Source organism: Humulus lupulus, chromosome 7, assembly GCF_963169125.1.
Source record: "Humulus lupulus chromosome 7, drHumLupu1.1, whole genome shotgun sequence".
NCBI classification, from domain to species: Eukaryota; Viridiplantae; Streptophyta; class Magnoliopsida; order Rosales; family Cannabaceae; genus Humulus; species Humulus lupulus.
Window position 1 is genome coordinate 91,455,314 of NC_084799.1, and position 17,664 is coordinate 91,472,977.

At 31.8% G+C, this 17,664-nt stretch overlaps 1 long non-coding RNA gene across 1 annotated transcript; it reads right to left on the bottom strand.

Moving 5' to 3' along the window:
* Window positions 1-8,128: 8,128 nt before the first annotated feature.
* LOC133789777 (uncharacterized) lies at window positions 8,129-11,176 on the bottom strand. Its single transcript, XR_009873699.1, has 3 exons — window positions 10,960-11,176; window positions 10,789-10,839; window positions 8,129-8,384 (listed from the first exon to the last, which is right to left on the bottom strand). It is a non-coding gene; the product is annotated as an uncharacterized LOC133789777 (long non-coding RNA).
* Between the last annotated feature and the right edge of the window lie 6,488 nt (window positions 11,177-17,664).

A 17,664-nucleotide genomic window follows, 5' to 3' on the forward strand; every position in this document is an offset into this window, starting at 1 on the left:
TGTCAAGTAGAAATAAGTAGCTAATATGTAAACAATAATAATTTAATAAAATGAAGAAACAACCTCTGAATGTAGAGTATGAATCTCATGCGCAAGCTCAAATTGAGACTCAAATATATTCCCTATTGAAGGATCAACTACAATCATTGTTTGAGGCTCAGCTGCATACCCTGGTTGAGACTAAGATGTATACCCTGGTTGAGACTGAGGTCGTTCGTTCATCATCATACGCAATTGGGTCTCTAAAGCACTGAATTGATGATTCCAAAAGTAATGATTTATCAATTAGTACATCCCCCATTAACCACATAGCCCTCATACTTCATTGGCATGTGTTTTTAGCCCTCTCATGATCCATTTCAATTCTTCCTATACTGTTCTGAATCTAAGCTCTTCTTCAACTTTTTGTTTTAACCAATGCCCGTAGGTTTTATGATGTTCATCTTGTATCCACTTCTCCCTTCTTGGTGTGTTTACACTTTTAAGTTGTTCAAGATATTCACTGTAGAGAATGGTAAAGTAACTATCAGGTTCAACTATTAATTAGAATAGTAGCTACTAGAAACACTGTAGTGATATATATAGTACTTACTTGATGCAAGGCTGCACTATTTATGTGTTCTCCAACACATTTATGTGTGCCAAATTGATTTCTTCATTACTCGTGAATGTAAGAATTCCAACAGCAACTCCTTTACTAGATTCATTATTTTGATCGTATATTTGTTTTGGGATACCAATTGCCTCAACATTACTAATATATTCAGAGCAAAACTCAATAGCTTCTTTTGCGATGTAACATTCAATTATACATCCTTCTAGTCTACTGTAATTTTGAACATATCCCTTTAAAATTTTCATGTATCTCTCAAATCCATACACTAGACCTCATTTACACTGGGCCACTTATCTTGACTTCCCCGACTAAATGAACAATTAAGTGAATCATTATATCGAAAAAAGATGGAGGAAAATTTTTCTCGAGCAAAGACAACGTAAACTAAAATTCCTTTTATAATGACTTTAGAGATGATACATCAATAGTTTTGGCACACATTGCATTAAAGAACAGACAAAACCTAGTGAATGCATATTTAACATGAGTTTGAGAGATTCCCCTAATAGCAATAAGGAGTAATTGTTGTATTAAAGCATGTCAGTCATGTGACTAAACCCCCCAATAAGCCTTAAATCTTTCATTGAAACCAAATTGCGGATGTTTGATGAATAACTATATGAGACTTTTTCATTGGCCAACGTCTTACAAACTTGACGTTTTCTTCCCTTGAGAGATTGAAAAAAGCAGCTAGTAATAAATTTCTCCTTTCACCGACTTCATCACAAGGACCGAAATCGGTCTTAATTTCCATTTGTAGTAGAACTTGTCGAGCTGCAAAACCACCATTTGTCTTTTCTGGAATATTAAGCAAAATTCCAATTATGCTTTCGCAGACATTCTTCTCAATGTGCATGACATTAAGATTGTGTCGCAATAAGTGATGTTTCCAATACTCCAACTAAAAAAATATCGATCTCTTCTTCCAACAAGCATCTTCAACCATATTCTTTTTTTTTGTGGGAATTCTTTAAAAATTTATAACTTCTTTGATATTTTTCCCTTTCCTTGTGCCTTTCCCTTTTTCCTTCTGTTCCTTTTTTGTTTCCTTTTTTCATTATCTTTTGTAATTGGGACAACCTTCCCAAATTGATTCACCAATTGACTAAGTTTGCCAAACACTTACACACCAGTCATGGGATTGGGAGCAAGTTTATATTCTATGTTACCATTAAATTCATCTTCATACATACATAATGGATAATTAGGATGTAGAAATTGTCTATGACGCATGTACACGACTTTCTTATTGTGAATCAATCTAACACTATGTGTGTTCTTTAAACAAATAGGACATGTTTTATATCCCTTGACACAATGGCCAGACAAATTACCATATGCTAGAACTACAACAAATTTGATATACAATGACTCCTTACAATGTCTTACACCATTGGTGTAAGACATAAAACTTATCAGGGGTTTTAAATGTCTAATGGTGTAAGACATTGAAAGTTTATATTAATGGCTACAATTGGAAGACATTAAAAATGGTGGAAGACGTTGGAAATAGGCTGGGGAAGTGGTCATCGGTACATCCAACGTCTCCCATTGGGAGACGTGGGACACGTGGCACGTCTCCCAGTGGGAGACGTTGGATGTCCCCTACCCATTTAAAGCAACATTTCCTTCTTCTTCCTCTCTCATTCGAACCATATACACGGATTGCAAACGAGAGAGCAAAACTGAGAAGAAGGGGGCTGCGTTTTTTACGGTTTTAAAGGTAAGTTTTTTTAATTTTCTTGCTTTTTAGTTAATTATTTGGTAAAAAAATCATAGGTTTAGTATTAGGATGAGTAATATACATGATTTTGTGTTAATTTTTCATTTTTATGCATTATTTTATACACATTGTAGGAATAGTTTTTCATGGAAGTATTTTTTATATATTTATGTCTTTTTAGTTTTTTTTTTTTTTTTTTAATTTAACCTATCACATTGTATAGATTTCATTAGAGTATATATGTTCATGATTTTTTTAAATTTTTATAATTTTTTATTTCCAAATTTAGATATATTTTTTATATATATTTAAACTTTTTTTTTTGTAAATTGTAACTATTTTTTTATATATATAGTTATGTTAAAATAAATTTATAAAATATAAATATATGAAAATTTTTATGTTTTTGTTGATTATTAAGTTTTTAGGTTATGGAATTTTTTATTGATTTTTTGGTTAGGTTATAATTAGTGGCGCATTGAGGTTTTTTTTATTTTTTTACCAATATCATTTACTATTATTAGATATTTAGTGATATTTGTTTAGTAATGTTTAACATATTAATTAATTTAATTTCATAGGTTGTGATTTTGGTGGTGAGATTTTAGAGAGTATTTTGCATCAAAATTCCTATATCAATCACACATTGGAGGTAATTAAGTTTCTAAAATTACAATAATACGTTATATATTGCTTGATATTTAGTGATATTTTATTTATTATTTATTAATTTAATTTTATTGGTTTGTGGATTTAATAGCGAATTTGATTACTAAGTGAAGTAATTTTGCTAGCTTTTGGATTATTAATTGTAAGAGGTACATATATATTCTCTTACCTCTACTTTTAATATTATTAAACAAATGTTAGAGGAGTTTGAATATCTTAAATATTCATCCATAGTGAAGTAGGTTCTGAGATTAAAATTGTGTGCTGCGATGATAATGGAAGGTTGAGAACTTGTGTGTTTTGGTGAAGTAGGTTCTGAGAAATTTGATTGTGTGCTGCGGAGCTATAAGGAAGAAACTTATTGTATGATGTTTGAATTTTTTGTTTTGCTATTCACATGCAGATGGTTAGGTTACTATTATAGGGGAAATGCTGCCTGATTTTATCTAGGATAATAAATAATTAGTTTAATATAGACATCCTATAAGGAAGAAACTTATTGTATGTTGTTTGAATTGTTTGTTTTGTTATTCACATGCAGATGGTTAGGTCACTATTATAGGGGAAATGCTACCCGATTTTATCTAGGATAATAAACAATTAGTTTTATATAGACATACAACTTTATCACGTGCTTATTTAGTGTTGTTTCTTTTATTTTCCATAGACATAGGAGAATATATGGATAAACAGTGGATGCCAGCGAATAGGTTATCTGCAAAATATAGGAACGGGTCGATTTGTTCTTAAGGTTTTGTTCGGAAAATGTGAAAGACCCAAATTTTTCTTATTGTCCATGTCTTAAGTGTGGAAATGTTAAAAAGATGGATCTTAAAAAAATTAAAGAACACTTATATTTCAATGGGATGGACAAGAGTTACACAATTTGGTATTACCATGGGGAGATAGCTCCAATTGCTCCAACTCTGCCAAGTAGACCAAAAGGAGTGAGGAGGAATATAGTGGAGGAGAACTGGGATCCATTAGATGAAATGATTGACGACGCACATTATGGATCAGGAGTAGACCTAAATAAGTTTGAGACACTCCTTAATGATGCCGAGAAACCAATTTACCCTGGTTGTACAAGATTTACAAAATTATCTGCGCTTCTTAGGTTGTACAATCTAAAAGCTAAACATGGCTGGAGTGATAAAAGCATTACTGATTTATTTAGTTTTTTGAAGAAGTTATTTCCTGAAGATAATGAAATTCCAATTTCATTTTATGAGGCAAAGAAGACGTTATGCTCATTAGGCATGCAGAAAAAATTCATGCATGTCCTAATGATTGCATATTATATCGAAATAGTTTTGCATACGCAAAATCGTGTCCTACTTGTGGTGAGTCATGATGGCAAAAGAAAAGAAATGGTGACGATGTCAAGGAAGGAGTACCTGCCAAAGTTTTGTGGTACCTTCCGCCAATTCCTCGTTTCATCCGATTGTTTAGAAATGTCGAACATGCTAAAATTTTGTCGTGGCATGCTAATGAAAGAATAAAGGATGGTAAATTAAGACATCCAGCTGACACCCTTGCTTGGAAGAGAGTTGATTTGAAGTGGCCTTCTTTTGGAAATGAATCTTGTAATATTCGTCTAGGTCTTTCGACTGACGGGTTTAATCCACACGCATCCCTTAGCAGTAAGTATAGTTGTTGGCCTGTTATGCTTGTTATTTACAATCTACCCCCATGGTTGTGTATGAAGAGAAAGTTTACGCTTTTGACCTTGTTGATATCAGGACCTAAACAACCTGGTAATGATATTGACGTCTATCTAGCTCCTCTTATAGATGACTTGAAAACTTTGTGGGATGAAGGGGTTAAGGTTTATGATGCGTATAAGCAGGAAGAATTTAATCTTAGAGCGGTCTTATTGTGGACAATTAATGACTTTCCTGCTTATGGAAATTTATCTGGGTTTAGTGTGAAAGGATATAAGGCTTGCCCCGTTTGTGAAGAAAAAACATGTTCTGAATACTTGAAATACTCTCGGAAAATATGTTATATGGGACATAGGAAGTTCTTGCCTAATAGGCATAAACTTCGGACTTGGAAGAAGGCATTCAATGGTAAACAAGAGTTTGAGGAGGCTCCTGAGCCATTGAATGGGATCCAAGTACTTGAGAAGATGTCTAAAATTGTGTTAAAGTTAGGGAAGTCCAAAGTTCGTACACCTACAAAGATGAAACGTAGTCGCAAGGCCAAGGTTGTGGAGGAGCCAAAAGGGTGTTATAAAAAGAAATCTGTTTTCTTCGAACTTGAATATTGGCCTTTCTTACTTATACGTCATAATTTAGATGTTATGCACATAGAGAAAAATGTATGTGATAGTTTGATTGGCACTTTGTTGAATATTCCTGGGAAAACTAAGGATGGAATTAAGGCTAGACAAGACTAGGTTGCAATGGGTATAAGGGATGAATTAACTCCAAAACCAAATAAGAGACGAACATATTTACCTCCTGCAGCTTACACTCTTACTAAGGAGGAAAGAATGGAAGTTTGCAGATGTTTGTTTAATATAAAAGTTCTAGACGGATATTCCTCAAATATAAGGTCATTGGTAGACATGAAAAGTTGTATTCTGACTGGCATGAAATCTCACGATTGTCATATTCTAATGCAAGATTTACTACCAGTGACCATTCGATCTGTGTTGCCTAGGAAAGTTCGAGATGTAATCACAAGGTTATGCTTGTTTTTCAAGTCATTGTGTTGTAAGGTGATTGATCCGCTTAAGTTACCTAAGTTAAGAGATGAAATTGTTGAGGTATTGTGTGAGTTGGAGAAATATTTCCCACCGGCATTTTTTGATATAATGATCCATTTGACGGTTCACTTGGTTAGAGAACTAAGATATTGTGGTCCAGTTTATTTAAGATGGATGTATCCATTTGAGCAATATATGAAGATTCTTAAGGGGTCTGTTAGGAATAGAAGTCGACCAGAAGGATGCATCGTCAAATGCTATATTGCAGAAGAGGCAGTTGAATTTTGTTCTGAATACATGACTGGTGTATAGAAAATTGGGTTAAATTGTGTTGAAAATGTTAAGATTTAGAGTCGTCGTGGTAGCGTTGTATGCACAGTAAGTCGAGATCTTCTAGATGAAGCGCATCGTCTTGTGTTGCAGAATATAAATGAAATTCAACCTTATATCGAGTGAGTTATATTCATATAATACATTAAGTTTAAGTTGTGTAATTTCATATATTCAATTGTTTAACAACATATGTATAATTGAAGGGAACATTTTAATTGGAAAAAGACCAAATTTCCGTCCAAGTCAAGGAACTCAAAATGGTTACAAGACGAACATTATCGAACTTTCAGTAGTTGGATAGAACAAAAGGTAAATTGTGTTGATTATTGAAAGTTGTCATTAATTAGTAATTAATTACAAGATGACATTTTTTGTTGTTTTTGGTATGTTGATTTGATAGGTTGTGTCAGAATTACAAAACACATCAAATAAGGTTTCAGACATTGCTAAATGTATTTCTCGAGGACCTTCGGTTAATGTCATCAAGTTTTCATCATACATGATTAACAGTACTCTATTTAACACTAGGGAGCGTGATAACAACAGAAACACACAAAACAGTGGTGTTAGCCTTGTTGCTAAAACTGTGCAAGTCTTTAGTGCAAAAGATAAAAATCCAGTTGAATGTGATATGACTTTTTATGGAGTAGTTAATGAAATTTGGGAGTTAGATTATATCACAACTCGAGTACCTGTTTTCTTTTGTGATTGGGTGAAAAGTGACAGTGGCATAATATATGAAGATTTTGGTTTCACATTAGTTAATCTAAAGCGAATTGGGCACAAATCTGATAGATTTATATTAGCTTCACAAGCGAAACAAGTATTTTATGTGAATGATCCTTCAGGCAACCAATGGTCACTTGTTCTTCCAACGCAAACAAGAGAATGGAACATTAAAATGGTGATTTACATGATATACCTCTCGAAGAAGAACTTGCCACATTCACCGCAATAGAAGATAATGACAAAGTTGATGATGATTGTATTTGTTTCCGTGAAAACGGTGAAGGATTATGGGTTGATGATAATGGGTCTTGAGGTACCATTTAATAGGTTTCATATGTTTATGATATGTGAAATTTTTAGTTTCATCTTTTGGTTTCATCATTTTGTTTCATCTTTTGATTATGAGTGTCCAAAATTGTTATAATAATAATATTTATGTTTCACAGATGGAGGCTGATCCTTTTGGTGGTAGTTCTGATGAGGGGGAACAACGCCCTCATTCTCAGCCAGTGGAACAAGAAAATAAAACTGTGAGAGGTCGTACATGGATGTCTAAAAACACCAAAAAAAGGAGTGAAGGACATCTTACTCGTGTTGAATACAATGAGTATGGTCAACTAGTAAGTGAATCTAGAAGTAATGTTTCATCACGGCTTGGAGCAATTGTTCGAGCAACTGTGTCCATCAACATTAATAGTTGGAAAGATGTTAGTGTGGTGGATAAAAATAAAATATGGGACACAATGAAGGTGTACTTTTATTAATTATATTTCATTTAATGTTTTTAAAATATATATTGTTTTGATAATATGCTTCTTATTACTTTCAAACTTGCAGAAAACTTTTGATTTGGACCCCAAACAAAAGCAACTGATGTTGAAGGATGCGGGAAAGTACTTCTGAAATTGGAAGACTAATCTTACAAGGGTACACGTTTACGACGCTTTGAAAAAATACCCAAATGAGTTCCCGCCAGATATGCCATTCGGATTTGAGAATGTCATAACTCCGGATGAATGGTTAAAGTTTGTGAACTCAAGATTAACTCCTGAGTGGCAAAGAAAAAGAGAGGAGATGCAAAATTATCGAGCATTGAATAAATACAATCAGAACCTCTCTAGAGGAGGCTATGTGCGTATTAAAGAGATGTTAATGGAACAAAGTGGGAAAAGTCTGACTGAACTTGATAGGGCAGACTTATGGAGCATGGGTCGTCGGAATGTAAAAGGAGAGCTAGTTGGAGAGGCCTCTGTGTAAAGAACGCCCTAGACTAATACTTACAAAATATTCGCATAACATAGTTTATAAAGGAATAACATTCATTATCAAAGTCTCAGGGGGACTTGTTTAAAACCATGCAAGTGGGCGCCATAAGTTTTAAAATAAAACATAGATTTTTATGCAAAGTTCAAAGAAACCAAAAATTAAATAACTGAGTCCCACTAATAATTTAGGAAAAGTCTCTTAAAAACAAAACATAATTTAAATGACGTTCTACGTTGATCGTTTTTCCGTCCATAGGATTACCCCACGTCATACACCCCATGATGAAAGAACTCCTCACATCACCACGTGTGCCATACAGAAATCCTATTTGCTACCTGGAAGGAAAGTAAGGGGGGTGAGCTAAAAGCCCAGTAAGGAAGTACAAACAAATAAGCAAGTAAGAATACAACAAAAAAACAAACACTAACGTTCATCTAAAACATCGTGGTATATCATAACATAATCGTAACATATCATCATATCATAACATAATCGTAACATATCATCATATCATAACATAATCGCGACATATCATCATATCACAAACATACAGCATACATGATGAGCATGGATCGCTAGTTGTCCATGTCACCCTATGAGGTAAACAGGAGATCACTGGTCCTTGAATAACCTCGGCGCGTCCGCCCTAGGAGTTACGTCTCAATGTCCTTAGTAACTCGTTCGATGTATCTGACATCGTAATCTGTTTGATGTATCTAACATCATAATCTGTTTGATGTATCTGACATCGTAACTGGTTTGATGTATCTAACATCCATACACATATCACATTCAACATATCATCACGTTATGGCATTCATAATTCATAACAATTCATTCATACAACAATCTTACCATTCATAGCATAAAATCATAGAATCTATCTAACTTCCTTACCTCAGGTCCAAGCTAAGAATTTTCACAATCTTTCAACGAGCCTATATCATAATCAAAATAACATTTCTTAGGTTCATAAAGTTACTATTTTTCCCTTCCACACAACTCATGTATGCATGGGCCATGCACACATAATATCAGTTACACAAACACATGCAATTATCGCCATAAAAGAATAATGCTCGTTTTACCCATTTTACATGCATGATCGTTTTATAAAAACCACATAGTTGAATATTAAACATAATTTTGGACGTAAAAGTGGAGTTGCATGTAACATGCATATGTGGGAACATTGCGTAATAGAGACGTTTTCAAAAACGATAATTCTACATTTCTTACTTTTACTATTTTAAAATCAAGAGACATATTACATGCTTTATTTTTCTTAAAATTTCTAAGTTGATTAAATTTCTCAAAACATTATTTTATTTTAGCTCAAAAATAAAATATGTGACATTTTCATTTATTAATCTCAAATTACAAAGAATTAACCAAAAAGCTTGGATTTAATTTAAATACCTATTTTAATATGTTTCTTTAGAAAAAAAATAAATTTTATCATTGTGTTACATAAATGATGTGAAAAATATATTTTTAAGTGTGGAAAAATATATTTTTATTTAAATTGTTTAAGACTTAGTTTTATATAACAAAATCTATATGTGACAATTAAATAACAATTTTTAACCTTTTTAAAACAAACTTTCAGCCACCATTTATTTCTCCAAAAATCACAAATAAATAGAATCTAAATATTTTTCTCAATCAAAATAAAGGAAAAATCATAACTTATCAAAATATGCATTCATACCATTAAAAATACAATTTTTCAATATTACCATAACTTAGGAAAAATAATTTATTCCAAAAACTCATCAAATTCATTTTAGTGAAACTCACTTCATATATTCTTACAAAAATTCCAGCAACTATTTTTATCATTTAAAAATCACCATATTCAATTTAAAAGCTCATATTTTCTCAAAAATCAATAAAAATTATGTAGGTAATTATTTGAGTAAAATATCATTTTAATGAGACTTAAAATCCCCTTTTTAATTTCATATAATTAACATAACATCAAGGACATTACTTATGCATGCAAATCATCTTTTTTTATCAACTTTTACCCAATTATTTACAAAAATCAGCAAGCTTAATTTCTCATGAAACTCATCTTTTATCCCAAAAATTTCACATAAAATCATACATGTCCAAAATCTCATCATACTCTTATCATATACATGATTCTAATATTACTAACATATTCACATGAAATCTTATAAAACCAATTTTCTATTCCATTGAATCTACACATGAAATCCAACAAAACACTAACAATAACAATAACATACATTAATTCATAAGCACCATATTCACATATGCCTTTATGTTAACCTAACATGTTTCTATCATTATTTTCATGCATCTTATAATTTATTCATTCACAATATAACATGCATCCTATAAAAATTTCATGGATCCAAATATCAAGATATTCAATTATCATCTTACCCATATTACATAGGTCCTAAAACATGGATCTAATATATTGAAAATCATACAACATCAAACAAAATATCAAGATAATCCTTAGGTATGCCTAGGCCGAAACCCCATATTTGCATTCAAAAATTACCACTAATCATTATACATAGAAAAATCAACATCATAACCCTTTTATACATTAAACCATGATACCCTTTTTAAACAAATCATATTCTCAAAATATACAAATCATAATCATCAATCCTACAATAATCAACCATTAGCATCACCATCAAAAACCTCAAAGACAAACCCATCAAAACCAATATATAGGCTAAGAAAGACCATTACCTCTCTTGATTGTAAAATCAAGAACACAATAGCAAGAAAACCTCTTGTCACCTATAGATGATTTCCAAACACCATACACCCAAAGAAAGAAACCACAAAATCAACCTTAGATTAGAGAAGAGGGGAAGATCCAAAAGCAAATATGTGAAACACTAGTTGATAGATTCTTACCTAGGGTTCGAAACCCTCTTCTTCTTCTCCTTCTCTTTCTTTTCTTCTTCTTCTTCTCTAGAAAATATTGCAGCCCTTGCTTTCTCTCTCTCTAGCTCGCCTCCTCTCTCTCTCTATCTCCTCTCTAGGTCACGGCCAAATGGCCTAATCTCTTCTTAATCCCCTTTTTAAATTCTCATTCCCATAAAGCCACTATCAAGAGGAAATGGTAAGTTTCCTTTCTTCCCCATTTCCCTTTAATTCCCTTTCATTTTTTTCTTTTATTATAATAGATATAAAATAATAAAGGGTGATCACATTCCTATCCCAAAATAGCTAGTGCCTTCCAAATTTTAATTTTATTACCTAAAAAAAAAACAATCCTTTTCCCACTACACACCACACACTACACGTCCACACTAGCCATTTCCTTTTTTTTTTTTTTTTTTTTTATTAACTAAAATAAATCCCATAAAGGAAAGAGTGTGTAGAAAATCTACACATGTGCACCTCTTTACCATGTACTAGCACACACTAAAACACTAGAGTGCATTACTATCCACCATGCACCTTAGTGCATTCAACCATAACTCACATAATTACCTCAATTGTCACATTTATTTAAAATGTAACACTAATAGTAAAATAAACATGTTACACAATTATTCACTTATTAAATTAATTAACCAAACAAACAATTAACAAATTTAAATTCAAAAGATTATACCAAATAATTTTAACAATTAAATAAAATAATAAACAATCAAATAAAACAAATAATCAACCAAATAAAATAACAACACTTAAATAAAACAATTCATCACACTTAACATTTAAATAAAATAAATCACAAAAATTTAAATAATCTAAAAAAAAAAAATTTGGTGCACTACACTCTGAGATTCAAAAAAATATTGTAAGTGCTCATATATAATAATGTTGATATATCAAATTATTAGCTTATATATATATAACTTTCTGTGAATATTGTTTCACAGGATCATTACCGGCAACTCCAAGCTGAGGGTAAATGGGCACCTGATGGCCCTGATGATGTGCTAACGAGGGCGTTGGGCACTCCTGAGCCTCGAGGACGTGTTAGGGCTGGAAGACACGGTGTGTCCCGCTCAGTATACTGGAATACTCCAACACCTACCTCAACAAAAAATAAATCAAAAGCCTCTTCTTCGAATGACGTCATTAGAAAGGAGTTTAAAGAAAGATTTCGAAAACAAGAAGAAGAGCATCATCAACAAGCACAATGCCTAGAAGAGCGCCTTCAGCAACAAGATGAGCGCTTTGGTTTTTCTTATGCAGTGAACATTGGATGTTGCTTATTTTGGCACCATATGCATATCATGTTTATTATTGTGATCCAGTGAATTCAGAGCTAAATAACCGTGAGGAGATTGTATCAGTGATCGTCAGCGCTTTCAATATTTTTTTCTCTATGAATCTTCCTGATGTCGAGATCCCTGATACTCTACGCATTAAGCAACCTCAGGTAAGTAACTTCAGCAGAAATTTTTGAACATTTATAATAATTATGTAGAATAATATGTATGCATTTTTTAATAAGTTTCAATTTAATAATGAATTACTCATACTTTTAAATAATTAGTGTCCACACCAACTGGACAATGTGGCATGTGGATACTACTTAATGAGGATGTTGAAGGATTTGATTGAACATGCGAGTCCCGGACATTACTTGAGAACGGTATTATCAATTAAAATTTACAAAGTATTTTTGAAACTATAGATGTAATCAAATAATTAATTAATATATTTTACTTTATATTTCTTGCAACTAACAAGCACATCATATACAGAGACACAAATTGATGAGTTGCGACAAGAATGTGCGACATATATGTTGCCGATAATCCAAAGTTACCGACCTCGTTGATAGGTTTTTTTTTTATTTTTTACCTCTTTCTTCATACACAATGCAATATTTGTTCATTTTGAATATGTCTAACAAATATTGTATTTCTTGTATATGTCTAACAAATATATTTTTTTCTTGTATATGTCTAACAAATATTGTGTACTTTCAATTTAATTGATTATTAAATCAATTTAAATCTAAATTAAAATCATTTCAATTTAAATTAAAATAATTTAATTTAATTAATTATTAAATCAAATTAAAATAATATTAATTATAAATTAATTTAATTTATTTTTTTTAAATGTGAGAGACTTTCAATGTCTCCCACTGGGAGAGGTGGGAGACGTGGGAAGTGACTCACCTCTCCCAATGGGAGACGTTGGATGTCTCCTAGGGACTTCTCACGTCTCCCATTAGGAGAGGTGAGTCACTTCCCACGTCTCCCATTGGGAGAGGTTGAAAGTCAACGTTTGACTTTCAATGGGAGACGTTGAAAGTCAAACGTTGACTTTCAACCTCTCCTAATGGGAGACGTGGGAAGTGACTCACCTCTCCCAATGGGAGACGTGGGATATACACCTACAATGACCCTAGCAACAACGTCTCCCCAATTGGGAGACATTGTAGACTTTCAATGTCTCCCAAATAAAGTCATAAAACTCTTATTTTTTTGTAGTGTGGAAAATCATTAATCGTCCATAGTGAAATTTCTCGCAAAGTGAAAGTTTCATCTTTTCTTGCTTCATAGCATTCAATCCCATCCCATAAGAGTTTTAAATCATCAGCCAATGGTGTTAAATACACATCAATGTCATTTCCAAGTTGCTTAGACCCAGAGATTAATAATGATAGCATAAAAAATTCATTCTCCATGCATAAAGAAAGAGGAAGATTGTAAATGACAAGATTGACTGACCAACAACTGTAATTACTATTCAATATACTATGAGGATTGATACCATCTATGGAAAGACCTAGACGAAGATTTCTAGGGTCTGAAACTATTTTTTGTACATTTCATCTATATTCTTCCAAGTTGTGGAATTTGTAGGGTGACCCAGTTTTCCATCCTTGATTCTCTCTTCTTCATGCCATACTAAACTCTTTGAATGCTTAAGATTGCGAAATAAATGCTTAAACTTAGGAATTGGTGGAATATACCATAACAACTTTGTAGGAATCTTGGTCTTCACCTCTTTTCCATTATCATTCAACTTCCATATAGAACACTTACACACAGGGCAATTACTAGCCTCAGCAAATTCATTCCTAAACAAAATGCAATCATTTGGGCATGCATGTATCTTTTCGTACTCCATGCCCAATGACCGTAATGTTTTCTTTGCCTCATAAATACTACTAGGGATATTGTTATCTTTTGGAAATATCTCTCTCATGTAAGAAAGTAATTGAAAAAATACATTGTCACTCCATCCATTTCGAGCTTTTAATATTTAAATCTTAACCAAGAATGACATTTTGGTAACCTTAGATCCAGGGTAAATTAATTTTTTCTGATTCCTCAATCATTTTTGTGAATTCATCTGGATGGATCGCAAACTTTTCTTCTACATTAGATGTCATATTGATATGAAAATCATGAGTCGATACATGCTTGTTGCAAGCTCTTTTGGAAAATGTCGGTTGACGTACAGTCTCACAATGCCATATCCATTTTTGGTAACATTGAAGTATCCCATTTATATGTAAACGTCATCTTACATCTACATCCTCTAATTTTTTTAAAATTTTCACACTTCACACAAGGATGTGATATCATATTAGGGCCTACTCCATTCTATATAGCAAACTTTATGAAATATTCAACTCCCTCTTCATATTCTTTGGACAATCTATTTTTTTTCATCAAATCTCTATTCATCTCTAACTAAAATCACCTAAAATAATTTAGGAGTATTATAGGTAAGGATTTGGTCATATTAACCTAATTTTTAAACATATTACTCAGTTATAGTAATTAGGAATTAAAATCATCTACGGGGTTAAACAATTGGGCAAAGTCTCCCCTATTTCTACATACTATCCACAATTTCACATATCACAACAAAATAATCAAACAATACCACACAACAAATTTCATCATTATTTCTCCGCAACACACAAGTCCTGGATCCTAATTCTTATATAATAATCATTAATCTTTCTCATAATATATCAATATGTCATAAATTTTTAAACATATCAGTTTTAGTAATAAGGAAATGAAAATCATCTACATGGCTAAAAAAATGGAGCAAAGTTTTCTATATTTCTACATACGATCCACAATTTTATATATCACAACAAAACACAATACCACACAACAAATTTTCATACTTATTTCTTCGCAACACACAAGTCTTAGATCCTAATTCTTCTATAATAATCATTTATCTTTCTAAAAATATATCAGTATGTCATAAAGTTTATGATAACATACATTTCAAAGTGTCAAGTCCTTCCAAATCCACCTACAATGTTCACAATATTATGTGAAGATATTAACTAGACAATAAACTAAAATTAAATTCTAAAATCATATCTCAATAAACTAAGAATATACAAACTTTGAAAATAAAAATTATGTCAAACTAACCAATTTAGCATATAAATTTCTACAATAAGATTTTAATTGACACAATATACAATTTAAAATATTTAAAAGATTAAAATAATAAATTATAACACTAATTTTCAGCCAAAATTAGAAAAAATATATATATCTAAAAAATTGTTTAAATAACTCTAAACTAATCTACAACATTTTAGTTATCACTACTAACATTACCCATTATACTTAACTCTATAATATACAAAAAATAACATAAATAAATATAGAAAAATGTAATTTTCGGCCAAATAATTAAAAAATGAAATTCAAAACTTACTCAAGCTAGCTCCAAATCAATGTCTCAAGCTCCTTTAGTCTTCTATGAAGATTAACCACTGCATTTTCAACCTAAAACGTCTATAAAACAACATATATTTGTCAATTTTCCCAAACTTAAAAAAAAAAATTACGGCAAAATACATCAAATTACTTACCAATACTGAGCACCCAAAGATTCTCTTGATGTTTGATAAAGATAGTGATGAAAAATAGCAAAAAACCTTCAGTTACAATCGAAAAATTGGAGAATGGTGGCTGGTTTATGGGCTGGCCGAATAGGGGGAGAAGAAGAAGAAAAGAGCGAAAAAAAGAGAAAAGAAATAGAGGCCCCCTGTTGGCCCACCAAGATAGGCCCACCCCCATTCAATTTTTATTTTATTTTTAAAAAAAAAATATACCTTTCTCGGCGGACACACGGGGCCATCGAGATTGGTATGACGGATTATGCCAGTTTTTTTTGTAGTGCCTCCTCCGCCATTTCTCTATTTTTCATCTCATCTATCATGTTCCTTACTTATTCTTTACGTTTATATATGGGTTTTTAAAAGAATATTTGAAAATGTAGTAGTACTGAGCTTAGATTCCCTCCAATCAGAGGTTTGTAATTGCACACAAGTAATTGTCTCATGTGAGAAAGAATCAAACTACAATTAATCATTAATAAACTTATTTTCCTTTTACAAATATTTGCATGTTTTTATTAATAGTCTTCTTATATCTACATGTATGTATATATATGGGTTTTGGAAGGAATTTTTGAAATGTAATAGTATTGAGTTTAGATAATTGATAGTGAAAATGTTATACTAATTAGTACTTTCCTGAAAAATATTAAAACTTTTAGTAGAGTTCATTCCCAGAAGAATGATATCAATTATTTTGATTTTCCTGTTTTAAAAAATAAAGAAAAATTATTTTAGTACATGCATATTTAAATGTAAAGGGTGCTTATGTTTTTTCGTGTTAAAAATGTATGTAATCTTTTTTGAATTTTCATTTTAAGACCATTTCGTACACCCAGATGTTAAGACAATAATAGTTAAGGTAAAAATCATTTTTTTTTATGTAAATAATCTATATTAAGTTTACATTAAAGAAGAAAATAAAAATATATAACAAAAAACAAAGAATTCTTATATGAAATAGTTGAGAAAACAAGACCCCAAAATCAACAACCGCCAAATCAAACACACAAGCACAAACAATATCATATTTATGGGTTTATGGAATTATGGATTTGAAAATCAGATTTCCAAGGGTTAATGATATTTCAAAATTATATTCTCAATGGGATTATGTGTTGCTTAAAAATTTCAAGGGCTACATTTTGGGTTGCTTAGGAGTTTGAAGGGTTGCTCAATAGGGTTCCTTGCGAGTTTCAATAGTTGTTTAACAAGTTGATGTATATGGTTGCTAAAATAGGTCGCTACATGAGTTGGTTATGAGCTTCAGAGTTTCAAGAGTTGTTTTATGTGTTGCTTACGAGTTTCAATGGTTGCTAAAAAGGATGCTATATGAGTTGCTTTAGAGCTTAAGAGTTTGAATGAGTGCTCAATAGAGTTGTTTTATGGGTTGCTTACGAGTTTTAATGGATGCTTAACAAATTGATATATAGGGTTGCTAAAAAGAGTGACTATATGAGTTGCTTAAGAGCTTTTGAGTTTCAAGGGTTCCTTAAGAGTTTGAACAGTTGCTCAATAAGGTTGTTTTATGAGTCGCTTACGACTTTCAATGGTTGCTTAATAAGTTTATATATAGGGTGGCTAAAAAGTGTTGGTAAAAAGGGTTGCAATATGAGTTGCTAAGGAGCTTTAGAGTTTCAAGAGGTTTTTTTTTTTTGGTTGCTTTATAGGTTGCTTACGAGTTTCAATGGTTGCTTAGAAAGTTGATATATAGGGTTGACATATGAGTTGCTTTGGAGCTTTGGAGTTTGAAGGGTTGT